We start from the raw sequence: 12,972 nt of genomic DNA, 5'->3' as shown, positions 1-12,972 counted from the left end.
AATTATGCAATACACCAAATATAGTAACCTATTACAAATAAGTCTACTAATTTCATTTGTCATAATTATATTAGTACTACTAAGTTATGTAGCTGTTAAATTTAAGAAAACTTCTAAAAGAGTCACGGTTAAATGTATTAACCCTATAATAGAAGCAGAAGAGGAACCAACCTCAGCCACCGCACTTGACACCCCGTCACTATACCCGAGGGTAATCGCCTAGGGACAGGCCAATAACAAACGTTGGGGGAGTGACATATCCATAATTCCCCACATCCCATACACATTATGTTTATGTACGATTCATCCACCCCATCCACACAAGTAACAGGACCCCACTCAAAAATCAATAACTGTTTCTTCCCATACTCCAAGCTAGGGCCCCCCATAACATAAACAATGGGCCACATTGTTTAATCAACATTAGAATCACGCCACTCTCGAGAAATCGATTCTTTAGAATCACGCCACTCATGAGGACCAATCAAAGCTAGACATAAAACCAAAGAGTATCACATTCCTAGCTCCGTCATGTAATGCAACACCGATCGCCAGCAGTGGATGCCTTTCATCAAAGCCGACGCATCCCCAAATATCGATCCAGGCACGTACGCCACCGACACGAAGATGCACCCGAGGAAAGCAACGCCCGAAGCCAGAGTCGGGAGTTCCAAGAGAAGGGCTCATGGAAACTAGCCAGCAGCAGAGAGATCAGTTCCGTTTGAGACAAGCAGACGTAAAGTTAAGTCGGGGAATTCAACCAATCTTGTGACATAAAGAAATTAAGTACTAAAAATAAAATCTTTTTTAAAAACTAAATTTCGAGCTGCGGATATATATGTATGTAAACAGATATATAGGCCCTTGATATCAGCAGATGACTATGACTGAACTTAAGGACGGCGTACAAATAGGGTTGGTCGTGTGCACTCTTGCTAGGCTCGGGTCTAGCTCGCCGGATGGTCGGGGTTCTTCCTCACCTAATTGTACTATCGTACTCCACTACATTTAAATAGTGCACTTTACGGGAAACTATAAGTGATTATACAAAAACAAAGTAAACTGAAATACTGATAGCGCCGACACGCCAAATAAAAGCCCTACTGAACCATTTCTATTTAGAGAGAACCTAGGTGTTGATTGCCCCTCTCTTCTGTACCCACCCTACCATGACAATGCGTTCGAGTTCTTGCATTGTCCCTTGATGAATCCTTTACTAAGATTTACCACATTTTATAAGATCCTGGCACGGATACTTGACAGACCATTTTTATGATTTTAAAGATTCATTTCAATTCAAAACGATTCATATTTTAATATAATGGGAGACTTCAATTTCAATATTCATTACGTTGCAGTTGTAGAAACACAACAATTGACTTAGGTTCTAATTTGTGGGTAATATTTCCTTAATCCTAATTATCATATAAGTTTAGTTATAAATTCATTATTTAAAGCATGAAAATTATTAGGGTATAGATATATATTTATATAAAAACGAGAGAATAAGAATCGAAATCGTAAACAAAAGCTAGATCAGACTGGGGTGCATTATACACACTGAGCAGACGGGTTTGAATCATTATACGTTGTATGCATATCTACACTTTCAAGCCAATGGCTCTTTTGACCAAACTACTTTTCGCTGTACATAATTACTCATTCCGGCGTTATTGTCTTACGCTGATCGTTGGGCCCAATGATGTCGTAGATGTTGACCGCAGCTGTTTAAAATATGGAAAATCATAAATATATAATGCATACAATACAATTACGCTACAAACACCGTCGCATAGTCATCAGCCAGTTGTTTTGGTTTTCATAATACAGACAGAAATTTAATTGTTATGCTCTATCGCGAAAATTGAACCAAAAAGTAACAAACGAAAGACAATTTAGTGTGCATATGCACAATATGTATGTAGATATGTACGCGCGTAACATCAAAGAGGGGTGTTAATAAAGTTTCAGTTACATTACGTTAAACTGCTGATGTTTATGCGATGGAACTTGATAATGAATTAAATGTAAATTGGACAAAACTCGATCCCGTGTGGCTGCTTTGTAGACTCTTGTCCGCCTGAAGTTGGTTAGAGGTCAACAGGTGCGATGTATATGGTTCCTGGCCGTACTGACGAATCTTCCGCCAGGCCTATGTTTAGTTTTTTTATGACTGAGCAGCACTAAATATTCTTGGCGATTGAGGCTGATCTGGTTCACTTGGATCTTTGGAGATTCCGAACTCGGTGGTAATATAAGATCCAGAAAAGATGAATTATGGTTGGAGTTGGAGAGACCTCGACAACTGTACGCCTAAGCCAGCTCCCAGGGTAGTCTTCCCGAGACTACACCGCGATGGGGCAGCTTAGGTACACTTCCCTGCAACATAGGTTATGTCAGCACGTGCACGGCATTAATATGAAAACATACCTTTTTTCCCCAATTATATCTGTACTAAATTCTTCTTATTCACTGACCACTGGACTGTACGGCACTTGTAATTATATGCTTCCAGCATATATATGTGGAAATATATATATTTTCCGGACAGCACTATATATATATGTGTGCACTGTGTATGTTGCTCGCACTCGGGAATTATCACGTCTTTACAGATCGATCAACTTTCTTCTTTTGCACAGCATAGCTTAACTGTGCAATCGTACGATTGCCGTCTATGCTTCCCACTGTCCGTCGCTTGCATGTGTGCGTGGGCGTTCGGACTTAAGAGCGGCTAAAGCTTTGATCCAACCTTAAGAGCGGCTAAAGCTTGATCATTTGAAAGATCACTAGGGGGTCTCACGAGACGAAAGAAGATAACCAATTCCCTATATTTTTGTGCTGGCTACTACAGTCCTCAGCCGTGGCTTGTCGATCGCTGCTAGCAACTTCTCAACAATAACTCCTATGCGACTGATTTGCAAAATTTAGCTGACTGTGAAGCTCGTTATTCTGGCCCAGATGCTGCAGCAACCGTAGTTTGAGAATAAAAGCGGACAAACGTATATGCTTCTCTTCTCAAGCTCACTACATAGCATCTAGTTTGCCAGAAAAATCGAAAGTGTTTTTGATGTGTGTTCCTGCGATATTGTTGACCACATCGAGATGCGGTTCTACCAATTATTTTGGGTCCCATTGTTGGGCGCCACTAACTTTATAATAATGAAATTAATAATTACTTATAACTGTAACGAACTTGGCAGGTGTCGGGGAGTGAGAGAAGGGGGCACGCAGATATTCCCGGCTGGGAGGCTCGTCGGCTAGTTGGGGTGGTGATCTTGGCCTCCTCTCACTTAATGCCTATTCTCATTATTACAAGGTTATAATCTGTGCGTGCTACGACGAGAGTTAATTTTGACCTAAAATTCGACTGAACACATAATTGGCTCTTTCTTCGACCTGTTCCCGAACGCTTTTCCTCGCCTCAGATCTCGTTGAAGCGGATTGACCCTCCCTTCCTTGGCCATCCCTAGGTCGCAATTTTCACGGAATGACCCCTCTGCGTTCTCATGGGGCTCTCAGGGGCATCTGGCTAGCCGAAGGCAAACAAAAACTATATTCTAGAACATTATTAAATTTATTGAATCCTACATAAACAAATTTCTAAACTAAAACTAAACCTAACCCAAAAATAGGTACGCATAAAACAGATAAAATAGATGGAATTTCAAAATGACTTAATAATAGTAATAAATAAAAGGAATAATTATTTCACATATAAAAAGATTAACAACGGCCAAACCGAAAGGGGGGAAGAAATAGAAACAGTAAGGGGGGAAGCATATAAAGTATTTGTCCCTCTCCTCTTTACTTTTTCAGTGGGACTCGAGTCAAATCGTTTGAGTTGAGTCTTTTACATTTCTCTTTCACACTCACCCGCAGATCCGCATGTCCACCGACGAAAGCGCTTTCCGGAGGAGAATCGGACCTGGAACGAGAACTCCGATAGGGAGTGGCATAAAGCACAAAAAAAACTCACTCACCAATTCCCCACTTTCCTCTCTCCACACTTACTTTGAGCGACTCATTACATTCAAAAAAAACTTTCTCGCCCCTTTTCTTTTTTTCGTTCGCGCCGCCCCTTGCCGACTGCCGATGTCTTTCTCAAAAAAAAACTAACAAAAAAAAAATATTTAAATTAACATAAAACACTCGACAACACACATATTATTTCTTTTCAAATTTCTGCCTTCCCGATCTCTTCCCGACCTTCCGCCATCGGACTGTCTCCGACTATCACTCGCGACGCCACTCGAAATCTCAGACTGTTCTTGGTCGCGCTCAGTCTGCGCTATGTAGCCCTTCCTTGGCTCGCTCTCCAACCAGAAGATTGAGTTTCTTTTCTTCCAAAAACCACTCAACTCCCGCTAGCGTCGTTGGTGCCCGGGTACTTGGGCCTGTAAATTTTCCACTGCAGCTTCGGCTGCTCCTCCGGACCCCTTTTGCGTCCCTCGGCCGCTCGATCTCCTCGACGCCTCGGCGTCTTTGGATCCGTGAAGCTGAACCGGGTCGGTTTTGAAATGAAAATACGGCGACACGGCGTTCCTCTTCTGCCGTATAAACTGCGCCAATAGCCGGTCCTATGCGGATGAAATCATCTAACTAGTTTGTCCAATTACTTTCTCCCCTTCTCCATCTTACCTAGCTTGGAAAAACTAACGCCGGATTAACTCGAGACTTTCTCGTTTCTGAAGCACTTAGATAAAAATATATTTTTTTTTCTGATAAAAGAAAACGAATGCTCGGGTCGAGCGCCAAAACGGGAAGAGACCGACGCCAAGCCCCTCAACATGCTAGAACCTTCCGGCCCTCTCATAGAACAAGGGAAATGCCAGAGAAAGTTGACAATCTGGGCTGTTAAATCTATCACCCTTTCCTATGCCCCTTTTCGTGACCTCCCAAACCTAGTCCATAGAGGGTGTATGCTCTGCCACGGCCATTCCGGTGCCGACCACTAGATGGCGCTGCGAACTAGCTCTCTCGGCTGATCCAAGCGTTACATCTGAAATGATCTGCATCGCTGCTCCACGAACGAGGCCATAGATTCCCACGATGGAATTATGTTTTCGAATGCGGGGTCGTTGAATCGCTCCTCCCACTTCTCTTGGCTCGATGGATCCAGTTTTCGGAGAAGCTGCTGCACGACGATGCATCCTGCGATCTGCTCAGTAGTGCCCAAACCCTGCAGCGCACGCATATGAGAATTAAATCTGTCCGAAAGTTCCCGAAGCATGACCACTGACCCAGGTTCCACAGCCTGGAGCGCCAAGATCTTATTGATGTTTGCCTGAAAGACCAATCCCCGATTATTGAACTTGTTTTCCAGCAAATCTAATGCCACAGCATAATTGCCATCCGATATTTCTAGCGACCGAACCGTCTGCAATGCCGAGTCCCGCAGACAGGAACGCAAATGCTGGAGCATTTCTATGTTTGTTAAGTCCGGATGGCTGTCGATGATGGTGGCAAACATTGAATAAAAATCCGTCCAGTTCGCATACCCGCCGCTAAACGTCGGCAATTGTATAGGAGGCAGGGATGGTACTTGTCTACGGTGAGGTATAAATTGCGAGCCAGCAAACTTAACCGTAGGGTTTCCTCCAACCAAGGTAGAATGAAGCGGCATGCGGCCGCTACTCTTAGCCATTTCCCTCATAATCACTGCCTTTAGCGAGCTGGCAAGTCACTCAAAAATGTCACACAATCCACTGTGAATTTCGCTTCGATCCAATTCCTCAAGCTCACCGTGAAACATCTCAAATTTGCCGATCAACTTCTCGACTTGCTCTTGCTTTCTAACCTTTTAATTTTTTCGCATAATTCCGTTGTCTTTAAAAAAGACACCCTGTTTTACTCACTGGTCATTGGAATTTCGTTAGCAGCATTAATTTCGATGGTAGCGGCAGCGTTAGCAGGGAGACCAACGTCTCTAACGGGAAGATGATCGCAAAAAGTAGCACGAGCAATAGACGACAATAACCGAGCACAGCAAGCGAACAGCTATGTACAAGCCGTATATACAAAGGCGGTATACACAAAGGCGGTGTAAGAAACGTTTCTTGCGGGAAGATGACCGAAAAGAGAAGCGCAAGCCAACAGCTCCGTGCACTACCGAATATGCAGGGGAGGCCGGTGTATATATGTATGGATAACTTATGTGGTCGATGACACTGGTTGAGATGGCAATTAGCTAAGATCTTTGAATGCTATATTAGTTTGTGATTGCACTGATGTATTATTTATTGCACAATCACGTCGGGGTCACCAAATGTTAAGCTATTAAGCGTTTTTAATAACTGTTGCTATTTTGAATTTAATGAAAGTCGAAAGTATCGCGTATGTACATATGGGGGTAATTGAGAGAACGATTGATGCGAGGATGTTAATCTAATAGCTGCGACGATTAGCTTAAGACTAAAAATGCAAGGGTTGACGGGCCAAATTGCCGGGTCGTATGCAGCAAGCTTAGACGCGAGCGAGAGAGTAGGATAGCCGGAGAGCGTTAGAGCTGATCGGGGCCGCTGCTAAGCCGAGTACGAGATATTCAGATATAAGGAGACGAAAGAATTCTGCTGCATATGAATATGCGGTAACAAATGATCTTTACAGTGGGCGTTGGAAATGACAACAACAACAAAATGCATTTTTTTTGGGCCGCACCACTGGCAATAATTTACAATGTTTAAGCTGATTGACCCGACACTTATAATAATTGAGATACAAAAAAACATTAACTGTAGATACAAGTAAAGAAACGAACCTGTGTAGTAAAATCCATATCGAATGCTGATGTGATGGGCTAGCACGAGAAAAAAATGTGCAATGGTTGTTTAAATTATTTGTAGAATACCCATATTTCTGATGTTCGTAATGATCAATCGATGCTAGAAACAATTTTGAAATTTTACGAATCTGCAAGAAAAACTAATAAGTAAAGAAACCATTATTAAAATAATGAGAAAAAAACCTAGTTCTCGTGTAGTTTTAACAGAAAACTATTTTCATGACTTAATAGGTGAATAAAGTACATACCGGTCCAGATGTGATTTGATTATGTGTTGAGCGTTTTTTTCGACGGATTTCTTCAGTGCCTTCATTAAAGTCGCTTGTATCTGTTGCATCAACTGGTAGCATCATTAAATTAGAACCTTCTTCTTTGCTCTATAAAACGACAAACACTTAAATGTCATTTTTTTCCAAATGCAAGCTTCTTACATTAATTAACTTTTAAATCTTAAAAATTACAAGGAATGCAATTTTTTAAATGCAAAATGGATCATCAAAATTTACTTTAAAAAGCTCAGCAAAAATGTGATATAAATTGGTGTATTTTACTTTATTGAATTATTAATATTATTTATATCTGAGCCCTGTGCGGACTCGCATCGCTCGTGAGCCAACCGCTGTCTCACTTGCTTAAGCAAAAAAACAAAATACCCTCGGTGTACCACGATTTGTCAATAATATATTAAAAGAAACTATTATGATTCAAATATCACTACTATCGTACTAACTAGTTCTAATAACATTATACAAATGACAGTAAATCAGTAGTAAAAAAAAATTCCTCGACATAAACTATTTGGCGGTCAGACATAGTCAGAAAGATTTAACACTATTAATAGATTTAACCTCGCTACACAAATTGAATAAGACTATCGAAGGCAAATCAACTTTAACTGGTGTAATCTTAGTCAGTTTTAATCGTTTCAGTTTCCCAAGTGAAATTATTCGCACCTTCTGAAACACTGTTACAAACAAAACATTCCAAATGGTACTTCATAAAGCTAAGTATTGCAAGAATACCGACGCTTGTCCAACCCTGCACTACCAGCGGTGAGCGATTACGAATGTCATCTACAATGTCAAGTCGTTGACGCCCGCCAACTCGACCCATTTTTTCGTAACAGAATTCAGTTCTGCCGATCGTGACCAGTAGAAGATAACTACTCTTTTTTTTCCGGCTCTTTTATGCTCTTGCTTTTATGTTTCTTTATGTTCCGACTAAGATAGTCGAGAATAAAAGAAGAATATAGAAATAGAACGTAAATCCATTTAAGCGTATAACATTGTTATAATCTGCGGTGGGCAGGCCATATCAATTAATGAGCACTCCAGCAACTAAACAAAAACAACGAATAGCAACAGCCATATGCAAGGCTTGAGTCGAGCAGGTACACATTTTATTGCGTCTTGTTTGTTTTTGTTGTTGGATTAAATGCAGAGTCCACCGCGGATCTAAAGAGAGTCTTTTTTTGTTGAAACAACTGTTTTACAAATCGAACGAATTTCCAGATTTAAATGTTTCTATTTATATAATTGCGGCGAAATGAATAACCCTATTTTATAAAAAATATATACATATTTATAAACATACATTTTGTTGTTATTATTAGATAAAGGAGGGGGATAAGACGTTGTGAGTTGCTGCGGAGACCGCAACTCTACATTTATACCCGATACTTAGTCGTATGGCTCTCCTCCAGCAGACGCCGCTAATATTAAACGACATGTCTGACTGAACATGTCGTCGGGGGCTGCGTAGCCACTGCAAATTGATTTGTTCCTTTTGGCTATACAAATGATCCGATTTGATCCAGATTCAGCAATCTGATAGATATGATCATTATCTATGATTCTGCGTTTTTAGTTTTCTCGTATCCTCAATATTGTGGATGCAACAGATTTTCGTCCTTTGTGGGGGCGGAAGGGGGTGGGATATACGTTTTATAGTGAGATTTAACAGGAGCTCGGATGCCAAATTTGGTTATTTTAGCCTTAATAGTTTCTGAGATTTTCGTTCTTTGCGGGGGCGGAAGGGGGTGTGGCAAAATTTTGATACAAAACGGTCAAGGTCCGATATCACAGGAGTGTATATCAAAAATTTGGTTGCTCTAGCTTTAATAGTCTCTGAGATCTAGGAACTCACATTTTGCAATAGGCAAAACCGACCACGAAACCTGTGTGTTAGAGAGAGACATAGCGAGAAAAAATTAAATTGTTTTCTTGATACTGGCTATACTAAAAACCAGGTCGTAGGTTCAGATCTTGAATTTTGGAAGATATAGTTATTCTCTACGATTCTGCGTTTTCTGTGTTCTCGTATCTTTCAAATTGTGCATGCCACAGATTTTCGCCTTTTGTGTAGGCGAAAGTGGGCGGGGCAAAGTTTTGAAATATTCTTGTAACAGTGACATATCACAGAAGTCCGGATATAAAATGTCGTTGCTCTAGCTCTTCTAGTCTTTGAGCACTGGGCGCTGATAGGGACGGACAGACAGACCGGGCTCAATTGACTCGGCTATTGATGCTGATCAAGAATATATATACTTTATGGGGTCGGAAACGATTCCTTCTGTACGTTACACACATCCATTTTCACCAAAAATCTAATATACCCCAATACTTATTTTGAATATCGGGTATATAAAAGGAAAAATCGGTAAGTAAATTATTATTTATTTAATTTGGGAGCAGTATAAAACCCCAAAAAGACAACAATCTAGACATTCCGTGTATATATTTTCTTCTAGCCATCTTCGTGTGCATCAGGCCATCTGCGTCAACAAAAACATAAATTTTCGATGGAACTGACTTTGGCACAAAGGCGAAAAAGTGCATTAGGGGCTTTCGGGTTACTCTAGCCATCCGTAGTAAGTATTATTTTCAAATTAATATGTATTTTGTAATATAATAAACATGATTATTTGTTTATAGCGGGATTTAAGGAAAGATTTTCTTTAGAAGACGCCGATTTCGACCGAATAACTCAAAAAATTCTTCTAGTACGCCCAGGACAGAGTGTCGACGGGGGAAAAAAATTAAATTTAGTTCACTTATCTAATTCATCTATTCATTGTACTATAAAAATTTAAAATAATACAAATTAAATTAAAAATTATTAAAAACAAACAAAAAATTATTCGTCCCTTTTCATATTACTTTCGGCTCGCAAAAGATATCATGAAGGGCTCGCAAACGATATTGAAAAAGGCTCGCAAAAGATATCAGAACAAACTGCCACAAACTGAGCGATTAGTGATTCATTTTCTTATCGTTTTCTGATCTTATTGTGATCTTTCTGATCTTGTGATAAAGGCATGCACACAATTTGAATTTTTTTCTGGTAAGTTTCTTTGATTTAGAGTATTTTAGGGTACTAACACTTTTTAAAGAATACAACAGTAATTTTAAATACCCTCATGCAATATACGAATGTAATAATCTGATATATTTATGTACACATGTATGTACATGAGATGTTTTATAATTTAATTAGAAAATGTTTGGGTATTGTCCATGAGAGTATTCTTGGTGCGACACGCGTCCACATTTTTGCTTTGCACATTCCCGTCGGAAAGCGCGCTATTCACAATTGATTTGAAATATATGTAAAACCAATTCCATTTATATATATGCATATTTATTTTAGTATATGTATATATATTTTTTCTTATATCTTTTATTTAGATACATCATTATTTTAGTTATAATAAACAAAGAAGTCGAGAACCGACGGCGTTTGCATAATTTTTATAATTTTTAATCAACTTGTTTGAATATAACGAAATAATTGTGTATTTATATTATTTTAATATTTTACATTTTGTAATACAAATACAAAAAAAATAACAGCTTTTATTTTATACCATACCCCCACCCTCTGCCCATTCTTCATTTATTTTGTGGCGGTAGGTCAGTTCATGAAAAGACCCAAAACAAGAACCAAACTTTAATTTCAGTTCTAGCGGACAGCAATACTAGAACACACATACGCAAGTACATTAGAATACGTGTGCACCCATACACAACAGGCACAACAGGAAACAGAAATTAGCATCAGCATCAGATCTTTGAAAACGAAAAAAGCGTACAAACACATATTTTTGTCGAAACATATTGCGGGGTACTAACACATGCAAATATGTTCTCTCTGCGCTCTCTCATGATGACGCGTCAGTAAGCGAACGCCAGAGTCGAGGTCTCTGGGGTATTCAAACTGGTAACCTATCTATCTAGTATGAACTGGCACATCTACATATGTATATACTGTATGGTTAGTGGTTTCGCGAAACTCTCGTTTGCGATGTCGTTTACGACCGTACTGACTATGTATGTATCGGGTATAAATGTAGAGTTGCGGTCGCCCCAGCAAGTCACAACGTTCCCCTTCGTTTAAACTGAGCTTGTTGCCTTTTTTAAGTAGACAGAACATTTTCTGGGCCTCACCCACCAACTTGCTCCTCATGCTACGGATGTGACTATCGAAGGTTAAACGTGCATCCAGTGTAACACCGAGGTATGTGTGACAAAAGCATACAATTGTACATAATTATTATTTTTTAATGCTGCCGGCCATGTAATTATTTTTGTTCATTTTAATTTATTTTTTTTTTTATATATTTTAAATTTTTGTTTTGAACACTTTTAGACACTAAACACTGTCACGGTCGCCATGTATTTACTTTTACCATTCACGCAGATGAAGTAGTTGACCTTTTGTTGGTTCTTTATTGAACGATTTGATATCTTATAATTTTAAGCTTACTTAGCTAAGGCCGCGAATCTGCGCTGCCAAAAACGCCAGCAGTGGAGCGGCCGCATTATGTATAAGATGAATAAGAGTGAGAAAAAATGTCTTATGCACAGTGGATCATATTCCTTGGCCGTCGAGTTATTTCAACTTAACGGCTGTACTTACGATAGCTAGTTAAAATGACTACCACTTCAAAATCTGCGTTGCTTAAAGAGCACGTGGACAACAGCAGAGCATTTTACAGCTTTATCTTGCGCACAAATAGGTTCAATAGCCGATAACTATTCGAATTTTTGAGCTAAAAATAAAAGAAAAAACTGATAGCTTCTAGAAGAATTATCAATGAATACCGCTAAAAAAAAACTGTTCAAAAATTCATAAATGATGTTTTTTCCTGCTAGGTTGGTCATTTTACCCACTGTGAGATTGCACTCTACCAACTAATCTTTGTGAGTCACACAAAAAATTCTAGAAATGGGAGCGTTTTGTTTGATTTGTTACTTTTCTTGTTTTTGATTGGTTTGTTAATAAGCTTGTTAAAATAATTGCCGCTTATTTGAGTTTTCTTTAGTTTACATTTATTTATATATACATACTGTTCCCTATTTATATGCTCATCATTGTAATTTCCCGCTTAAGCAACTAGACTTATGTGGTGTATATAGGTGTGGTTTAATTGCTCATGTTCAAAACCTAACTGTAACCCTCACACACGGTACACACATGCAGCTATTCTTTCTGTTTCTGCATTGGGACCGTAGCATTGTGTGAATTTTCGATTCCCTTTTGCTCGACCCTTTCTCGCAGAGTGGAAGGTCGTTGAAACCAACCGCACGCATAGTTCGATATACCGCAACATCATAGCCCGCCCGCCGGGCGTCAATATTAAATAATCACTATATAAATAATTAATATCAAAATTAAAGATAATACAATCCACTAGATAGTAACCCAAGGTTTTCTCACAACTACACAATGATTTCTCTCGTACACAATGATATTGTCGGTTCTATTGCGATTATTACACTGACATCTGTGTGGCATCATTGTCCGACCAGAAGTATATAATGAAAGTATATTCATAGAAAGATACTGAACGTGGCCTCCGCATTTTTATACCCGATACTCAAAATGAGTATTGGGGTATATTAGATTTGCGGTAAAAGTGGATGTGTGTAACGTCCAGAAGGAATCGTTTCCGACCCCATAAAGTATATACATACATTCTTGATCAGCATCAATAGCCGAGTCGATTGAGCCCTGTCTGTCTGTCCGTCCGTCCGTCCGTCCGTCCGTCCGTCCCCTTCAGCGCCTAGTGCTCAAAGACTATAAGAGCTAGAGCAACGATGTTTTGCATCCAGACTTCTGTGATATGTCACTGCTACAAGAATATTTCAAAACTTTGCCCCGCCCACTTCCGCCCCCACAAAGTGCGA

Source organism: Drosophila miranda, chromosome 2 (assembly GCF_003369915.1).
Source record: "Drosophila miranda strain MSH22 chromosome 2, D.miranda_PacBio2.1, whole genome shotgun sequence".
In the NCBI taxonomy this organism is placed as follows: Eukaryota; Metazoa; Arthropoda; class Insecta; order Diptera; family Drosophilidae; genus Drosophila; species Drosophila miranda.
Note: the sequence above shows the minus strand (reverse complement) of the source record.